This window comes from Gekko japonicus, unplaced genomic scaffold (assembly GCF_001447785.1).
Source record: "Gekko japonicus isolate JY-2015 unplaced genomic scaffold, Gekko_japonicus_V1.1 scaffold1987, whole genome shotgun sequence".
Lineage (NCBI taxonomy): Eukaryota > Metazoa > Chordata > Lepidosauria > Squamata > Gekkonidae > Gekko > Gekko japonicus.
In genome coordinates, this window is record NW_015160277.1 from 81,479 (window position 1) to 102,345 (window position 20,867).

The following is a 20,867-nucleotide window of genomic DNA, read 5'->3' on the forward strand; positions in this document are numbered from 1 at the left end:
GTGGGTGTTGCCTTCTGACACATTTCCAGTGATGTCAGGGGGTGTGGCATATGCAAATAAGTTATGCTAATGAGTTATGCTAATGAGCACCTGCACCTCTTTTTCTACAAAATGACCCCTGAATAAGTCAGCTGTGACTTGACAGCAAAAAAAGGAAAAAGGTGCTCCAAAGAGGGGAAATCTTCTGTGGAAGAAACTGTCTTTTTAAAGGTTATTCTTTTAACACACCCAAAATCCTGCATTAATTGGGGGAAGCCTCCACAACTCTTACAACTACACACCCATTTTGACTGCAATTTGTGGGTCTTGATGCACAGGGTTTTCAGGGCAAGGGACAAACACGGGTGGCTGGCAACGTTGCCTGCTTTTGCGTAGCAACCCTGGTCTTCCTTGGTGGACTCTCATCCGACGACCGACCACGGCCCAGCTAAGATCTGACAAGATCACCCTAGCCTGGGCTCAGGCACTCATGTGAGCAGTCGCTTCTTTTAACACTTTTCATGACATAAGAACATAAGAGACGCCAATGTTGGATCAGGCCAAAGGCCCATCCAGTCCAACACTCTGTGTCACACAGTGGCCAAAAATACCAGTGCCATCAGGAGGTCCAGCAGTGGGGCCAGGACATTAGAAGCCCTCCCACTGTTGACCCCCCCCCCCAAGCACCAAGAAGACAGAGCATCACTTGCCCCAGAGCCCCTAGCTATACCTTGTGGCTAATAGCCACTGATGGACCTCTGCTCCATATGCTTATCTAATTCCCTTTTGAAGCCGTCCATGCTTGTAGCACCCACCACTTCCTGTGGCAGTGAATTCCATGTGTTAATCACTCTTTGGGTGAAGAAGTACTTCCTTTTATCCGTTCTAACCCGACCGCTCTGCAGTTTCATGGAGTGCCCACGAGTTCTTGTATTGTGAGAAAGGGAGAAAAGTACCTCTTTCTTTACCTGCTCTTTCCCATGCATAATCTTATAAACCTCGATCATGTCACCCCTCAGTCGTCTTTTCTCCAAGCTAAAGAGCCCTAAGCGCTTTAACCTTTCCTCATAGGGAAAGTGTTCCAACCCTTTTATCATTCGAGTTGCCCTTTTCTGCACTTTTTCCAAAGCTATAATATCCTTTTTAAGGTGTGGTGCCCAGAACTGCACACAGTATTCCAAATGAGGTCTCACCATTGATTTATATAGGGGCATTATTATATTGGCTGATCTGTTTTCAATACCCTTCCTAATAATCCCCAGCATAGCATTGGCCTTCTTTATTGCAGTCACACACTGTCTCGACATTTTCAGTGAGTTATCCACTACAACTCCAAGATCTCTCTCTTGCTCAGTCTCTGCCAGTTCAGACCCCATCAATGTGTATTTATATTTAGGATTTTTGGCTCCAATGTGCATCACCTTGCACTTGGCCACATTGAACCCCATTTGCCATGTTGACGCCCACTCGCCCATCCTTGACAGATCCCCTTGGAGTGCCTCACAATCCTCACTGGTTTTCACCACCCTGAACAACTTTGTATCATCCGCAAATTTAGCCACTTCACTGCTTACTCCCATCTCCAAATCATTAATGAACAAGTTAAAAAGCAGTGGACCAAGTACTGATCCCTGCGGTACCCCACTGCTTACCACCCTCCACTGAGAAAATTGCCCACCTACACTCACTCTCTGTTTTCTATGAACTAGCCAGTTTTTGATCCATAAAAGGACTTGTCCTTCTATCCCATGATTTTTGAGCTTACTTAGGAGCCTTTGATGAGGAACTTTATCAAAAGCTTTCTGGAAGTCAAGGTAAATAATATCTATTGGATCCCCCTTGTCCACATGTTTGTTCACCCCCTCAAAGAACACTAACAGGTTAGTGAGACAAGATCTTCCCTTACAGAAACCGTGCTGAGTCTGCCTCAATAGGTTTTGTTCATCTATGTGCCTACTAATTCTTTCCTTAATAATGGTTTCCACCAATTTACCCGGTATCGACGTCAGACTGACTGGCCTGTAATTTCCCGGATCTCCTCTGGAACCCTTTTTAAAGATGGGAGTGACATTAGCTACCTTCCAATCCTCAGGAATGGAGGCAGATTTTAAGGAAAGATTACATATCTTTGTCAGGAGATCTACAAGTTCACATTTGAGTTCTTTCAGAACTCTCGGATGTATGCCATCTGGGCCTGGTGATTTTTCAGTTTTTAAGTTGTCTATCAGTTTTAGGACCTCCTCTCTCATCACCTCAATCTGACTCAGGTCTTCCAACACCCCTCCTGAAATCAGTGGTTCTGGAGTGGGCAAGCACTTCTCATCTTCCACAGTGAAGACGGAGGCAAAAAATGCATTTAGCTTCTCAGCCATTTCCCTATCATCCTTCAATACTCCTTTTACCCCTTGGTCGTCCAAGGGCCCCACTGCCTCCCTGGCTGGTTTCCTGTTTCTAATGTATTTGAAGAAAGTTTTATTGTTGGTTTTTACGTTTTTTGCTATATGCTCCTCATATTCCCTTTTTGCCTGCCTGACCTCAGACTTGCATTTTATTTGCCATAGCCTGTGTTCCGTTTTATCAGCCTCACTGTGACTAGCTTTCCACTGCTTAAAGGAATTCTTTTTACTTTTTACAGCCTCCATTACTCTGTTTGTTAACCATGCAGGCTTTTTCCTATACCTGTTTGTGCCTTTCCTAACCTGCGGAATATATATTTTTTGAGCTTCTAGGATCGTAGTTTTAAATAGATCCCAAGCTTCCCCAATTGTTTTGACCCTTTCTACTTTTCCTTTCAGTTTCCTCCCCACGTGTCCCCTCATATCAGAGAAATTACCCCTTTTAAAGTTAAAAATGGTTGTGTGAGTCTTTTTGGCCAATTCTCTATTTGTACAAATGATGAACTCAACAACATTATGATCACTGTTTCCAAGCGGTGCAATCACTTTTACATCTCTCACCAGGTCTTGAGTGTTACTTAGGACCAAATCAAGGATCGCCTCTCCCCTGGTAGGTTCCGTGACCATCTGCTCCATAGCACAGTCATTTAGAGTGTCTAGAAACTCAATCTCTTTTTCCCGACTAGAACACATATTGACCCAATCAATGTGTGGGTAGTTAAAATCACCTATTATTACACAGTGTTTTTGTCTAGTTGCTATCTTTAAGGCATTCATCATTTTATAATCCTCCTCTATCTTTTGATCTGGTGGGCGATAACAAACTCCCAGTGTTAAGTTTCCTTTTGGCCCCCCTATTTCAACCCATAGAACTTCCAGAAGCGAATCCAATTCACTTAGCCTCTCAATCTTTCTAGACTTTATACCCTCTCTGACATACAGAGCTACCCCACCTCCAACCCTTCCCCCCCTATCCTTCCGATATAATATATAACCGGGAATCACTGTGTCCCACTGATTTTCCTCATCCCACCAAGTTTCAGAAATACCCACAATGTCTATTTTTCCCTCCGACACCAAGCACTCCAACTCCCCGATTTTACCTCGGACACTTCTAGCATTTGTATAGAAACAGCTGTAATTTCCCTTACAAGTTAAGCCTGCATCCTTCCTCTTGCTATCTCGAGTCGTTGTCCGGCAGTCCATGTCACCAGCCATGGCCTCTGTGGACAATTTCAATCCACCTCCCTGTAGAAAAGCAACCGGTACCCCCTCACCTCTCTCAGATGAGCCAACCCGAACCAGAGACTTTTCATCTCCTGTCGGCTTTCCCCCAATATTCAGTTTAAAAGCTGCTCTGCCACCTTTTTGATTTTAAGTGCCAGCAGCCTGGTTCCTTCTCGGGACAAGTGGAGACCGTCTCGCCTGTACAGCTCCCTCTTGTTCCAAAAAGTATCCCAGTGCCTAACAAACCTGAACCCTTCCCCCCTACACCATCGTCTCATCCACGCATTGAGACTCCTGATCTCTGCCTGTCTCTCCGGCCCTGCGCGTGGAACAGGTAACACTTCTGAGAAGGCTACCTTGGAGGTCCTGGACCTAAGTTTCCTGCCCAGCAGCCTAAATTTCTCCTCCAGGACCTCACGACTGCATTTCCCCACATCGTTGGTGCCGACATGCACCACGACCACTGGCTCCTCCCCAGCACTATCTACCAGCCTATCTAAAACACGCGTAATGTCCGCTACCTTCGCACCAGGCAGGCAAGTCACCATACGGTCAGTACGCGGGTTCGCCACCCAGCTGTCTACCTGCCTAAGGATCGAATCACCCACTACCAAGAGCCCCCCTCCCACCCTGCTCAGGGATGGTTCCTTGGTGCAAAAGGAGAGCCGCTCACCAGCTGGGGAAGAGGTCCCTTCTGAGGGCACATTCCCCTTATCCTCAGCATGGTGCCCTGTTTCCCCTAGACCCTCATGCTCCCTGACAGCAGCGGGGCTGCCAGATCCAGAGTGGGACGAAGCTAACAAGTCCCCGAGAGTCTTTTCTGTGTGCCTAGCTGACTGTCTCTGCTTCTCCAGGTCAGCCACCTTGGCCTCAAGGGAGCACACACGTTCCCTGAGAACCAGGAGCTCCTTGCACCGAGGACACACCCAAGACTTCTGCCCAGTGGGCAGATAGTCATACATGTGACACTCCGTGCAAAACACTGGATAGCCCCCAACCCCCTGCTGGCATTCTGGCTTCATAATTCTTTTAAAATAAATAAATATAATCCCCCTTTTAAACCCTTGGTATTTATGTGGGTTTTGTTATCAAGTCAAATTATTTTACGGGAAAGACAAAGAGCCTAGGGCCTTGTCTTTCTGGCTCTTTTTGGGCTTCTTACAGCGCCCCTAGTCTAAGAGTCCCTAGGCTAAGAGCCACAGGCAAAGAGCCCTTTAGCTCACCCTTCGGCTCGTGCCAGAGGCTCGTGCCTCTGCCAAGGTGCTTCCTTAAATAGAGGCCTCCCCCAGCAGAGGTCAGGCAGCAGCTATTCAAATTCAAATTCACCCAGGCACTCAATCACAGGCAAAACAATGCCCCTTCCACTTCCTCTCAATTACAGGCAATCCCAGTCAAACAATGCCCGTTCCTCTCCCACACTCAATCAGCCAGGACTCTGCAAGAACTCTAAGTGCTTCCACACACTGCTAAACACAGTTTTCCCACAAAATATCCTTAGCTGAATTCTCTCAGCTGAAAGCAAGTAAAAGAAACCCACTCACCTCTCTCACAGCTCTCTCTCCTGCTCCTGCTCAGAGCTCAGCTGGTCTCCTCTGCCTCTGGCAAGGTGCTTCCTTAAATAGAGGCCTCCCCCAGCAGAGGTCAGGCAGCAGCTATTCAAATTCCAATTCACCCAGGCACTCAATCACAGGCAAAACAATGCCCCTTCCACTTCCTCTCAATTACAGGCAATCCCAGTCAAACAATGCCCGTTCCTCTCCCACACTCAATCAGCCAGGACTCTGCAAGAACTCTAAGTGCTTCCACACACTGCTAAACACAGTTTTTCCACAAAATATCCTTAGCTGAATTCTCTCAGCTGAAAGCAATTAAAAGAAACCCACTCACCTCTCTCACAGCTCTCTCTCCTGCTCCTGCTCCTGCTCCGAGCTCAGCTGGTCTCCTCTGCCTCTGGCAAGGTGCTTCCTTAAATAGAGGCCTCCCCCAACAGAGGTCAGGCAGCAGCTATTCAAATTCAAATTCACCCAGGCACTCAATCACAGGCAAAACAATGCCCCTTCCACTTCCTCTCAATTACAGGCAATCCCAGTCAAACAATGCCCGTTCCTCTCCCACACTCAAGCAGCCAGGACTCTGCAAGAACTCTAAGTGCTTCCACACACTGCTAAACACAGTTTTTCCACAAAATATCCTTAGCTGAATTCTCTCAGCTGAAAGCAATTAAAAGAAACCCACTCACCTCTCTCACAGCTCTCTCTCCTGCTCCGAGCTCAGCTGGTCTCTTAGAGCTGGACATAGAGCCATTGAGCAATGGAATAAGTATTAGCTGCCACCAACAGCAGGTTCTCTGATGGTTGGCCTGTAGCCTTGCTGTAGGCACAGACGCAAGCATTTTGGGCTGAAGCAGGACTCCATTTGGTGTCGTGGTTAAGTGCACAGATTCTAATCTGGGAAAACCGGGTTTGATTCCCCACTCCTCCACTGGCACCTGCTGGATGACCTTGGGCAAGCCATAGTTCTGTCAGAGCTGTTCTTGAAAAAAGAGCAGTTTCTGTCAAGAGCTCTCTCAGGGTGCCTGTTGTGGGGAGGGGGAGGGGAAGGAGTTTGTAAGCTGCTCTGAGACTCCAAGTGAAGGGTGGGGTATAAATCCAATCTCCTCCTCTTCCATTATATGTAACCCTGCCTTATTATGAGGTGAGACCCAGCACTTGTTCTTTAGTACAAACAAAACCTATATTGAGTATATGTTTTAAAAGCTCCCTAAGTTATGTAATATTAACAAATGCAAAATCTGTGTTCAAAGTATAAGTCCTCCCATGACCTTGTCTAGGGTTCCCAAGGCTGTTGGGTTAGGGTCACCATGACAGCCGAAGCAAACACTTGTGTTTGGAAAGGGCCATCGAGTCACAGCTGACTTATGGGCCATGTTCCTCCTGAGCTCCACAATGTTGTGAGTAACAATTCTACCTTGAGAGTGAAAAAAGCTAGTAGCATTAAAGTTGTGAGCGAGTCTACATTTGTCGATTGTGTAAATTAACCATAACCTTGTAAAAATCTCAGAATGAATTCTTTTAAACTATATTCAAACTCTATTTTAAGAATAATTTAAACATTAAAAGAGAAAACAGAATCAAGTCAAATTTCATGACAGAAAATGTTGTCCTCTCTGGGGGTAGACCAGGCCTCTGGAGAACAGATCTGCCTGCCCCTTTCCACTATATATGGCCTTGGACCCTGCTCTGAGCCTTACAAAACATACCAGCACTTGGAGGGGGGGGGGGACTCTTGCAGTCTACTTTGGGCTTTTTAAAGTGAAATATGACAAATTTACAGGTCAAGTATAACAGAGGTGGAACAATCACTCAGAACCCTGCCTAACCTAACAAACAGGAAGTTGCTTAAATGTTATCAACCTGCCCAAACTACTTGGTTTATTCAAATATTTATATCCCACTTTTACTGTGACTCAAGGCAGCTTACAAATCATACTGAAAAGCATAATAGGGGTGTGCAAAAAAAAAAAGTTCCGCCCCTGCTCCATTATAGCCTATAGGAACCCATTATAGTCAATGGGCCCCATAGGCTATAATGGAGATTGATCCAAGGGTATCTGGGGTTTTGAGATAGAGGCACCAAATTTTCTGCATAGCTGCTGGTGCCTCTCCTCAAAAAATCCCTCAAGTTTCAAAAATATTGGACCAGGGGGTCCAATTCTAGGGGCCCCAGAAGGCGTTGTCCTCATCCTCCATTGTTTCCAATGGAGGGGAAAATGCTTGTGAGCTGGAAGCTAAAATCTCTGAGCAGCCAGCTAAAATTTTGCGTGCCAGCTCCCCCTAGCACAGCTTAGAAGGAACACTGGTGACCACATACAGTTTTTAAGGCAAGAGATGTTCATAGGTGGTTTGCCATTGCCTGCTTCTTCATAGCAACCCTGGGCTTCCTTGGTGATCTCCCATCTAAATACTAACCAGGGCTGACCCAGCTTAGCTTCTGAGATCTGATGAAATCAGGCTAGCCTGGGCCATCCAAGTCAGGACAAGAGATGAGTAGAGATGGTCTGCCATTGCCTGCCTCTTCTTAGCAATCCTGGGCTTCCCTGGAGGTCTCCTATCCAAATACTAATTAGGGGCTGACCCTGCTTCGCTTTGGAGATCACAAGATTGAGGTAGGTCAGGGTTATGATTATTCTGTCCGAAAACCCTAAAATCTACCTGTCTCCTACTCAGCTCTAGTATATGCTCAGTTTCACCCCCAGCATGCTTAATTTTCCAGTATGCCAGGAATTTCTGATGCAGTCAAGTATTCTAACCTGGGATCCATCAACTGGATTTGGAAGAAGTTGTTGTTCAGTCGCACAGTCAAGTCCGACTCTTCGCAACCCCATGGACCAGCTCCTGCCAGGCCCTCCTGTCTTCTGCCGTCCTCTGAAGTTGGCTCAATTTCATGTTCATTGCATCTATGACACTGTCTAACCATCTCATCCTTTGCCGTCCCCGTCTTCTTTGACCTTCAATCTTTCCCAGCATCAGGGTCTTCTCCAGTGAGTGCTCCCTTTTCATTTGGTGGCCAAAGTATTTGAGCTTCAGTTTCATTATCTGGCCTTCCAGGGAACAGTCAGGGTTGATTTCTTTTAGGATTGACTGATTTGATCTTCTTGCAGTCCAAGGGACTCTCAAGAGTCTTCTCCAGCACCATAGTTCAAAAGAATCTATTCTTCGGTGCTCGGCCTGCCTTATAGTCCAACTCTCGCAGCCATACATACATGGAAGAAGTACAATCCCCAAAAGTCACACCAGGGCAAAGTTGATCTGGCTACCAGCAACAGCACAGCTCCCATCGATTCCTTCCCCTTGGCTCCCCCCTCCAGAGAGTTAACTCCAGCACAGGGGAGACTGGAGAAAGACAAGCGCAGTCACTGTTCCAAATCGGGCAGCTTCTTGCCTTAGACTGATCATTATACAGCCAGGACCTGCCGAATGTCATGTAAGATCAGCTTCAGCAATAAATCACGGCAGCTAATTTGTAGGCATCCACACACCCCAGGGCTTCTGGCATTGTCACAAAACCCAAAGACAGTGATGTGCCACAAAGCAGGCAAGGGGCCATACTTACTTGGGGTGGGGGCTGCTGAAAAAGTTCAACACTGATTGGAGTAGGTGGAGGGGGGACACACAAAAATATATCTTCTTGAAGCACTGCAAGAATCTTTTACAGACTATCAAAAGCGCAGACAAGAACTAAGCAGCTTTCTTTTTAAGATGCTAGCAGAAAAGGGCCTGGAACAGCTCTGGGGGTCTAAAGCTTTTCGCAAACAATCGGCTGTGTAAAATCTAACCCCAGGGCCACCCTCACGAGAAGCTTTTATTCAACAAACGGCTTTTCACTAGGCTGTGGGAACCAATTTTCCTCAGCCCATTTATTTAATACTGGTCAAGCATAAAGATCAGCTTGGAAATGGCTGAGCGGAGGAAAGGACCCAGAAATGGCAAGAGAAACGGCAACTTTTATACATTTGGCACAACCGTCGGGCCCACTTCCATTCTTAACTCTTAAGTGAAATGCAGTTTGTTGTGAGGGAAAAAATCTCATCTTCTAGTTTTCAGCCTGTATACATAACAGATTGTTGGGGAGTCAACCTTTTGCAAACAATGAAAAAAAAGACAGGGTAGCCAGGTCCCTTAGAGACACCGGCAGGGGTGGGGGGATGTTCCGGGAGCCAGAAGCATCACCTCCAATGTGCCTAAGTCACTGGAAGTGACGTCGCACACCGTGCCTATATCACCCGGATGTGACGTGGGCACATTAGGGGTGACACTCTGGTTTTGGGGCAAAGCTCTATGATAAAATCACCCTCAAACCAGAGTTTTGCCCAAAAACCAGAGCATCACCCCCAGTGTGCACGTGTCACTTCCGGGTGACATAGGCATGGCATGCAATGTTGCTGTTGGGGGGGGGGGGTTTCTCCTGCTGGCCAGCAACAGGAAGGAGCCCACAAAATTGGGCAATTTTCCACCCCCAACTGGGGGGTGGCAATCATAAACAAAGACGTGGATATCTTCCCCCATAAAAATACTCCTTACTACATATCAACACACCACCTGATATACATAAAAGCCCTAATGTATTGGCACTTTCCATCAGCCATCGGCCCATAACCTGCCACTCAAGAGTACACGTATGCCATTGGCTGGGTGCTTAGGCCGCTCCTCATTCCTGCCCACTGCCAGCTTAGCCACTCTTCCCTCCCTGTCAGAATAAATTGCCAAAACAGCTGTCTTTCCTGCCTAAGAAGATTCTCCTGAGGTGGGTCAGCGGCCATCAATCCATTCTCCTCCTGTTATACAGTGCACTTTCCCCTAGGGTTGCCAACCTCCAGGTGGGACCCGGAGATCTCCCACTGTTACAATTGATCTCCAGATGACAGAGATCAGTTCCTTTGGAGAAAATGGCTGCTTTAGAGGGTATTTCTCTACTCAGAGCTGGAAACCCTATTTCACCCTCGGTGGCTATTGCTAGGCAACCAAGTTTGGTTCTGTCAGTAAAAAGGCGGGAGGAGGAGGCCCTTTCCAGGCCTACTTTGGCCTTTGTGGGGAACTCATTGGGGCCAGTCCTGACTGGGGTTGCCAGCTCCAGGTTGGGAAATTCCTAGAGATTTTGTGGTGGAGTCTATGGAAGCCAGAGTTTGGGAAGGGGAGAGGCCTCAGTTGAATAGAATACCAGAGTCCACCCTCCAAAGCAGCTATTTTCTCCAGGGGGAGAGAGATCTGTTGCCTGCAGTTGTGATACCAGGTGATAACACAGCCAGTGTGGCATAGCAGTTAGCACTTCAGAGCAGGGTCTGCCAGACCCAGGTTCTTGCTGTGGAAGCTGTGGGTGATTCCGGATCAGTCAAAGACTTTCAACCTAACCTACCTCACAGGGTTCTTGTGCAGATCAAAAGGGGGAGAGAGAATGATGTGAGCTGTTTGGTCCCCACTGCAGAGAAAGACTATACTTTTCCTAGGTACAGGCTGCAGGGAGGGGGATTAGATGGAAACCTGAAGTCAGAGGGGCAGATAAAAGTAGGTTGATGGTTGGCTGGGAAGGAGATAGGGTTGCCAACTCCAGGTTAGGAAATTCCTTGAGGGGTGGAGCCTGGAGAGGGTGGGGTTTGAGGAGGGGCGGGGCCTCAGACAGGTACAATGCCTCCTGGGGGACCATTGTTGCCAATCTCCAGGGGAGGGGTGGTGATCACTCAGAATTATAACTGCTATTCAGATCTAAGAGATCAGTTCCCTTGGAGAAAACGGTAGACTCTGTGTCCTTATACCTTGCTGAGGTCACCACAGCAAACTGATGCTGAGTGCCCAAGGCTGAGGCACCCGCCTAAAGCTTCTTTCTAGAGCTCGTTTCTTTTAATTTCACAATGGCCCTTTTTCCTAGTATATATAATAAAATTCAAACTCAATATTTATGAACATGCATATAAATAATACTGCGAGCTGAATCTGGCTTGCCTTCCACTAGCTCCCATGACCACAATGCCTTAATTAATTACCGGAGAAAGATGAGCTGTATGATCCATTGTTGTTGCATCTCCCCAATAGATTTGAATTGCTCGTTCAGACCTCAACATCTGCCTCATGTTCTGTAGTCATCAGCCCCCTGTGCTCACCTCCGACTTTCCTGGCACTGGAGAAAGTCCAGTATTTATGGATCCTACCAGGTTCACCGCAGATCTGCGGATGTCTGATCGCTCTCCTGTGCAGTCCAGCCATTTGGGAAATCAGATCCCACACTTCCTGTTTCACTGCCATTTTTTAAACCATTTAGTGATGTGCGCATAGGTGGCTACTCAAGGCTCGTTAAAAACCGCTTATGCGTTTTGGCGCTGCAATATTTGGACCGAGAGTCACAGCTTCAACAAATCAGAGCCACAAAGTTCTCAGCAGTGGCCAGGGCTGTCTCTTGGTGCAGAGTCCCCAGAGAGGTGGCGGCAGAAGAGGTGGAGGCTACCCAGGGGTCATTTCATAGAAAAAAAGGTGAAGGAGCTCATTAGCATAACTCATTAGGATAACTTATTTGCATATGTCACACCCCCTTACATCACCGAAACTATGTCACCCACCACTCAGGCTCCACTGGGCTGTTTTGGATTGCTAGCTATTGGGGGGGAGAATGTGCAGATCTGTCCTCGCAGAGGAGGGAGAGCTTGTACCTGAATAAAACTTGGTCTTAAAGGTGCCACTGGACTGTTTTGTGCCGGGGGGCTCTGCAACATACCTGGCTGCTTCTTGCTCTGACTGAGGGCTGCTGGGAGCAGGGGGCAGGGCTCGTTGCATGTGCCCGCCCCCTGGGCTCTTTACTGTCGGAGCTCCGCTCCTGTGCTATCCTGCAGGAAATGACCCCTGAGGCTACAAACACTGGCACCAAGACCAGGAGTAAGCAGGCTAGTACAGCAGATGGGGAGGTACAGCTCTGGCAGTGGGGCTGAGGCTGTGCCCAACGAGAAGGGCGAGTGGGTCAGAAGCAGGGAAGTGCCAAGCGCCGGGCCCAGTGGGGCCTGGTAGGCAAAGTGGACAGTCCTGCTCAGGTCTGGCGGTGGGGCAGACAGGACAGGGCCTCCCAGGGGCCTCCCGGCTTGTGGTGGCTGGAAGGCGAAGAGAGGCAAGGCAGGTGCACAGGGTTGGATTGGGCAGCTGGCAAGAAGGCCAGCAGTGGGCTTGATGCTGCGGGGGAGCTGCAGGTGGCCATGGTGAACAGTGTGATGCCCGATCAAAACTCTTCTGGTACAAAAAAAAACTGGACCAAATTAGAAGCATGGCCAGAGCACAACAAGCACACTGTCTGACCGCAACCAAAGTTAAAGAATTCTCCTTTTAGTCACCTTTCTAAGCAGCGTTTTATCCAGCTCCAGAAAGACGCTGCATGGGTTGCCAGCTACCACAGGCTTTTTCTGTCATTACCCAATACCTGTCGACCCTCAGGATGGGCTCAAAACTTGGGATCTGCTATTCAATACAGATGGCACCTTGTTATTAGTCCAGATTTTCCCCATGGTTTAAACTTCTCAAACGGGATCACTCCAGAGCTTCCTATTTCCTATCATCTTCCATAAACTTGGAGAAGTCTTTACAGCCCTCAGATTTCAAACAATGACAACTGCCATGTTAGTTGGCCATTATCAGCATACACCAGTCGCTCAGCGAGTATCTATCTGTGGAGCCCTGGAATTGGAGGATCTCCCACATTATGTCCTGTCACTCGGTTTCCAAGGGCCCAGTTGCTTGCAGCCATTTTAGCCGGGCTAGCCTCGCGTTCGGTGGCAGACAAAATCACCTACCTCTTAACTGATGCTGATCATTATGTCACCTACGTGATGTCACTGTATGCCAAGAAGATTCAAGCAAAACTTTTGCCCTCGTGTTCAACCTGCGGTACTCCATGTTATGCCCTGGTCCTGACAATTTTAACATTGTTTTTAACTTTGTTGTATTTTTACTGTAATATTTATTACTGCTTGGGCAGCTATATTTATATTGTTATGGCCTTTGGCCACATGCAACAAAATTCTACCTACCTACCATATGAATAATACACATATAAAAACATTTCTCACAAGCATCAAATGTTATAACAAGATAATAAGAAAATGCATTGCAGATACCATTTTCTGAATTACGAGACTTCATGAAGCATCTGTTCAGGTGCCACTTTACAGAACGCAGGTCTGCCCTACACTCAAGTGAACATCTTCTGCTAACGTAGTCGTGGCTGCTCATTTCCGTGTCTGTACAAGCTCCATATTACTGGCAGGCAAGACTACTGCTGGCTTTGGGCTAGCAAAATCTTAATCACAGTCTCTAAACCAGAAGCCAGGTTCTTCCTCCAAAACTATACTGTCCCTGCAAGGAAATTCAACAGCACCAAAGGATCAAAAGCCAAATAGATGTCTGCCACTTTTATCAATAGCAAAGACAACCATGCTTTCCAAGCATTTTTAAATTTTAGGGCAACTCCGTCACTTATGTGAAGTATCTGCTTTCTTTGTGTACAATCAACATTTATTCTCAACGCGAGGGTAAATTCTGCTCATTCTGTATGGAGGTAGGTACCAGAGATAACTGATTTGCAATGATTTTATTCTAATTTAACCCAGATGGATTTATATTTACCCGAACTACAGCTTTAATGCCCAGCACACAATGAGATATGCTTCTGTAGCATCCTTTCCCATTTACACTCAACATCATTTCCCATGTGGTCTTCTGTAATGAACAGCTATTTATAACTGCTGGAAAGTAGGCCTTTGCAGTTGTTACGCTGAACCCTGGACTCAAAAGTAATATAATTTAACTCTAATTTCCTCATTATTAGAATTTGCTGTAATATGTATCCTGATAAATAGAGTTGTGTTAACAGGAACTGTGTTCCCAGGGGGGAGGGTTCTTAAGGGAACAGAACTCCGTCTCTCTGTGCCTTCACCTGGAAGTTCCATTTGTTAAAAGCACAACTGTTTGTTGATACACTCTCATTATCATAAGTATAAAGTTGGAAGCCTTGAAGAATGCTGTTGCCTAATTTTTGATTTTCTGTCCCAACAATGATCAGCATTAGATTGCCAGTCTCCGGGAGGGAAATTAAACAAAAAACAAAACCCGTGCAGAACAAAAAACATTCAACAGACAATATCATGATATGAACTTATAATTATTATCAAAAATATATAATGTATATCAAAAATACAAAATAAAGGAAAACATGGTCCAAATACATAAACAAACGTTCAGAGATAGTCCAAGTCAAACTTCTCAAACAGTGAAAAGTCCAAACATTGATATTTATAATTCCTGTTCACAAAACTCATCTCGTCGCTTGTGGATCCACTTGACGGCCCTGCCAGCTTCCAGTTGCTGTATCGCACTGATTCCTCAAAAGTGGGACACCAAAACCGCCCAATTGCAATATTGTAGAATCATACAAAGCTTCTTTTACATTCTTAGTTCAGCAGCCCAACTCCTGTGATGCCTCCCTTCCGCCCTTCTCTGCTGTTCTAGTCTCCAGGAGGTAGCTGGAGATCTCTTAGAATCACATCTGGTCTCCAGATTATATGTATACTACAGGGGTCATTTCGTAGAAAAAGAGCTAGGGGAACTCATTAGCATAACTCATTAGCATATGCCACACCTCCTGACATCACCGGAAGTGTGTCATAAGGCCACACTCCCTGACATCACCGGAAATGTGTCATAAGGCCACACACCACGTCCCCAACGGTCCGGGCCGCCACCACCGGCCTTGCAGCTCCACTGCCGAGCCCCATGAGGGGCCTGGCAGTGGACCTGCAAGGCCGGCGGGAGTGCAAGGAAGCCCCGCGAAGGCCCTCCCTGGCCCCAGGCAGGCAGGGGTGGGGAGAGGCAGGGAGGAAGCAACTTATCCTCCCACTTCTGCTGCCTCCTCCTGGCTGAATGAGGGCCGGAAGCGGGGCGGCCAGAAGCAGGGGCGGGGCTTCGTCATGTGCCCCGCCCCCCGTACCTCACCCGGGGGAACTGCGATCCCCCGTGATCCCCCCCGAAATGACCTCTGTGTATACATTTGCCTGGAGAAAATGGCCCCTTTGGGAGTTGGACTCTCTGGCCTTCTACCCCAGCGAGGCCCCTCCCTTCTCCAAACCCCACCCTCCCCAAGCTCCAGTCCCAAAATCTCCAGGAATTTCACAGCCCAGAGCTGGCAACCCCGTGGGCTGGGTTCTGACTAAACCTTCCACTAACAGAAGGCACTTCTCTCGTGGGTAAAAAAACCCCTTCCTGGCTGTTCCCTTCCCTCTGCACCCCACAGAAATCCTCGAAAGCTACTGCTGGGGGAACGGGATGCTCAGGAACAGCATGAGGGGCAAATTGGGGGGGGGGGTCTGCAGGGGGAGGGTGGACTGTCAGAAACTGCCCCCCCTTCTGTTAGCAGAGAATTTAATCCGGATCCAGCCCTATGGCTCTAAGATTCAGCACGTTTTCCATTTCCAGATCATATTAGCTCCACTTAGACATATTTTAATCCCCATAATCCCAGATTTACACAGATGGTTTATATTTCCCCCTCAGAACTGAAGCTTTGGCTGCCTGAGATCATAAGTAATACTACAGGAGGTTACACAGTGGGATTTTAATGCAATTCTGCTGTATAACATTCCACACTCCCTAAAAACAGGATCTTTGTGCCTCGTCACAGGGAAACAAGCGGGAACCAATGAGGAGCTGGGGAGCAGAAGAGATGAGAAATTTGCTCCTTCTCTTCCAGCATCTCTCCTAATTTTGTGCCCCTCCTCCCCTGCACCTCCAGAAATTTGAGCAAGAAGGAACTGTAGCTGGAGTGGCTAAAATTGTCAGTCTCCAGGTGGAATCTGGAGATCTCCTGAAATGACAAGGGATGTCTTGACTGCAGAGATTAGTTCCCCTGCAAGAAATGGCTGTTTTGGAAGGCAGACCCTGTGACACCACATCCCTACTGAGCGCCCCCCCCCCAAACACTGCCTTCCGCAGGCTCCACTCCAGTGTTCCCTCTAAGCTGAGTGAATGTGAGCTAGCTCACGGTTTTTTAGCCTCTGGCTCACACATTTTTGCCTTAGCTCAGGAAGGAGGGCTCTAGAGTAAACTAATTTATGTAGCAGCCAAATCGCTCGCTCACAACTGTAATGCCAGCAGCTCACAAAGGAGAATTTTTGCTCTCAAGACTCCACAGTTTAGAGGGAGCATTGCTCCACCCCCAAAACTCCAGGGATTTTCCAACCAGGCGTTGGCAACTAGCTCTTGCTTGGCAGCAGCTCTCCAGAACAAACGCCACCTGGCTCAAGCGTCCTCTTTCCCAGGCTGCCACACCCAAGCAAAAAGGGGAGAGGTGGCTATTCAAGAGGATAGAGGCTGTTGAAGGAAAGCTTCACCAGAGAAACACGGTTCTTCCACAGCAAGGATCCTCTGAAATGCTGAGAGGGTGTTTGCCCCTCTGCAGCTTCAACGGTCCTTTGATGGAGATGTTAATTAATTCACCCCTCTGGTGCTAATCAGTTCCCACACACACACCAGGACCTTTGGGGCCAGGGACATGGTGGGGCGTCATGGCATCCTGTGTGCAGCAACATCATTTCCAGAGAAACCCCAGAAGTGACACTGGGTAACTCTAGGAATAGCCAGAAACTCTATGGTAAAACCGCAGAGTTTCTGGCAATTCTTAGAGCCACTCAATATTACTTCCACAGTTTCCCAGGGAGTGACATCACAGCGCACAGAACCCACTTTAAAAAACTGTCTTGGCGCGAGCGACATGGGCTGCTGGCAAAATGCTGGCCAACACCCTAGCCTGTTGCTGCTATTGTTTTAATTCTGGACATCACACCAAGCCATAAAGACTGGTCCTTAACCATTATGCAACATTCGAATGGAGCTGATGTGACTACGGTTTGGGATTTGACCTGAAAAGATGTGGAGCTTTTGCCAATCCCTACCCCTGGCTTCAGCTCTAGAGGAACACGAAAAGCAAGTTGAGGTTAACAAAATTTATTCCCGTGTAAACTTTCCCAAGACAGAGCTCAATCCATCACATGCATCTGACAGAAGCAAGCTATGACTCACAAGAAAACTTCTGCCGGAATAAACTCTGCTAATCTTTTTAAGATACCACCGTTCTTCCGTTTAATTTCGCTACAATAAATTAACGTGGTTACTCCTCTGGAATTACGAGCAGCTATAAATTTATGCTTTTTACTGTAACCCCATTCCCAAACTTTATTCATAAATACAAAAAAAAAAACAACAACAGCAGAACAAATACTCTCTCTTATTTTCGTTGATGTACTGGGATCTTCATGAAATTGACTGGGAATGGAATGTTACTTGCACGTAAACAGTTCCAAACACTGCCTGGATTTGTATATTTCATACAAACATGATGGGACTTTTACACAGTTATATGTTATACAAGCCGCAATGATAGCCAAGCTAAGGTCGTATCATGAAGGCAATGATTTGGTCAAGTTCTGAAACACAGCCAGATGCAAGGGCCCACAAACCAGTTCACCACAATTGCCATAGTGAGATTCCCTTATCTCTTTGCAACAGCAGGTATAAACTCCTGCTCCTGAAAACTTCTGAAATGTCCGCTCACCCCACTCGTTTAGGATGTGTACATGTATACACGCATAACTATGAAGCTGCCTTATACCAAATCAGACCCTTGGCCCATCAAAGTCAATATTGTCTACTCAGACTGGCAGCTGCTCTCCAGGGTTTCAGGCAGAGGGCTTTCACATCACCTAAAGCCTAATCCTTTTAGCTGGAGATGCCAGGGATTGAACCTGGGACCTCCTACCACTGAGACATGGCCTCCCTCCCCAAAGAATATGGCAACTCTGCAGCTGCAGGGGCTGTTAAGCAAGACAGCACTCCACAGTGCGGTCACAGGGGACAACACAGGTAAGTCCATGCCTCCTGGACAGCTCAGAGCCTGGAAGGAAAGGGGAGGGGGCTCATCTCCTATCATGCGAAGCCATGGATATGATACAAGAGCCAAGCTCAAATGATGCCGTCCTTAAAGGTGGTGATTAGAAAAGATGGAGAAATAGCAAAAGTGACATCATACTGTTGGCAAAAGCGGTGTAGTGTTTAGGACAGGGAAAAGAGCCTTTTTCAAGAGCTCCCCTTGAAGTCAAAACTCTCCCAGGTTGGGGAAGGGGCTGGTGATTGGGAGAAATGGATTTGGGCTCGTTACCAGTCAAAGTCTACAGTCCCCTGATGAAACAGGACAGTAGCGGGACAAGGGAAAGCTGAGGATGCTATCCCTGATGGTGGGACAGTGCAGCCGCAGCACACAGGACGAGCGCCCCAGGTTGCTATTTCCTTACAAATTCATTTTAGATCATTCCTCTGTATTCACCAACCCTACTCAAGTATACCCTATTCAGTATACATTCCAATCCCAAAGAAGGGCAATGCCAAGGAATGTTCAAACTATCGCACAATTGCACTCATATCACACGCTAGCAAGGACATGCTCAAGATCCTACAAGCTAGGCTTCAACAGTATGTGGATAGAGAACAACCAGAAGTACAAGCTGGGTTTCGAAGAGGTAGAGGAACCAGAGATCAAATTGCCAACATTCGCTGGATTATGGAGAAAGCAAGAGAGTACCAGAAAAACATCTACTTCTGCTTCATTGACTATGCTAAAGCCTTTGACTGTGTAGATCACAACAAACTATGGCAGGTCCTTAAAGAGATGGGAGTACCAGACCACCTCACATGTCTCTTGAGAAACCTGTATAAGGGTCAAGAAGCGACAGTTAGAACCGGATATGGAACAACTGATTGGTTTAGCATAGGAAAAGGAGTACGACAAGGATGTATATTGTCACCTTGCTTATTTAATTTATATGCAAAAGTACATGATGCAAAATGCTGGCCTGGATGAATCACAAGCGGGAATTAAGACTGCTGACGCCTGCTCCTTGGGAGGAAAGCGATGGCGAACCTAAACAGCATGATAAAAAGTAGAGACATCACCCTGCCAACAAAAGTCCGCATGGTCAAAGCAATGGTATTCCCAGTAGTCATGTATGGCTGCGAGAGTTGGACTATAAGGCAGGCCGAGCGCCGAAGAATAGATTCTTTTGAACTATGGTGCTGGAGAAGACTCTTGAGAGTCCCTTGGACTGCAAGGAGATCAAATCAGTCAATCCTAAAAGAAATCAACCCTGACTGTTCCCTGAAAGGCCAGATAATGAAACTGAAGCTCAAATACTTTGGCCACCAAATGAGAAGGGAGCACTCCCTGGAGAAGACCCTGATGCTGGGAAAGATTGAAGGTCAAAGAAGACGGGGATGGCAAAGGGTGAGATGGTTAGACAGTGTTATTGATGCAATGAACATGAAATTGAGCCAACTTCAGAGAATGGCGGAAGACAGGAAGGCCTGGCGTGATCTGTTCCATGGGGTCGCAAAGAGTCGGACTCGACTGTGCGACTGAACAACAACAATTCAAGCTGGGTCCACCCCATACTTTTGTGGTCAGCTTGTAGGTTTCCAGTCCTAGCCTATTTTCTCATGACCATCATCTCTAGCTTAACATTTTGCCCCTTGTGTATCTGCACTGCTCATACGTAAACTCCAGCTTCACAATCCTATTCGAACCTGCTTGCCTCTTACTCCAAAACTCCCTATTTTCCCGACAAGTCTCTTTTCCCTATCCTAAACGCTACTCTGCTTTCACCAACAGTCATGATGTGACTTTTGCTATTTCTCCACCTTTTCTAATCACTAACCTGTAAGGATAGCTTCATTTGCGCTTAGACAAATGCCACTAATACGTAAGTACACCTTGTTCTTGTCGCCCCTATGGTTAAACCAGACGTAGCCGCACTTCTGAATGCAACCACTGTTCACGCAAATAATGTGAGGTAGAGAAATAATTTCGGTTTGAAACTTTATGAGATTCATCACTGACTGAACAGAACAGAAAACCTTTATTGGCCTAACACAGATAAACCAGAACAAAGGCAAAATTTAAGGGATAGTACTAAAACGTCAACCAATATTCCCAATATCTCAAAATACAAAGCAATCCTAACATGGTTTACGAGATTTACAAAGTACTACCCTTGACTTCCATACATAAGTCAAAAATTCAGCGACAGATAGTGTTATTGCTGGACTCTTGTCTGCTAGAAAGAAATTTAAATCCCTATCCAGAAAATCTCTCTGCACAGGAAGAAGCGGGCGAATCAAAACATTGCGCATAATGAAATATTTAGGACAGCGAAAGAGAATATGGGCGATAGAATCAGGTTCCCCAAGATTACAGTTACAAAGTCTATCCTTGTACGGCACACCCCTGTATCTACCGGAGACCACTGCTGAGGGGGAAAGGTTGAACCTTGCAAGCATAAAAACCCTCCTAAAAACTGGAATTGCACTGACTGAAAATCTACTTGCAATGGCATTCTTAGGGAAGCCTTTCCAGAAAGTTTGGGCTCTGCATGTTAGCAGAGGTCATTTCGGGGGGGCACGCGGGGGAACACAGTTCCCCCGGGTGAGGTGCAGGGGGCGGGGCACACAATGAAGCCCCACCCCCTTCTTCCGGCCGCCCCCTTCTTCCGGCCGCCCCCTTCTTCCAGCCTCATTCTGTTGCAGAAGGAGGAAGAAGCAGGAGGGTAAGTTGGCGTCCTCCCCCTCTGCCTGGCCGAGGCCACTCCACGTGGCCTCTGCAAGGACTCCCAGCCCCATCCAGGAGCTTCCCCGAGGT

General features: G+C 47.1%; 1 protein-coding gene across 1 annotated transcript in view; it reads right to left on the reverse strand.

Annotated features, from left to right (window-relative positions):
• The window catches only part of EPB41L4B (erythrocyte membrane protein band 4.1 like 4B), a gene marked incomplete at its 3' end in the record, with an annotated part of 140,526 nt that overhangs the window by 71,949 nt on the left and 47,710 nt on the right, over positions 1 to 20,867 (reverse strand). The gene's annotated exons all lie outside the window — the stretch shown is intronic.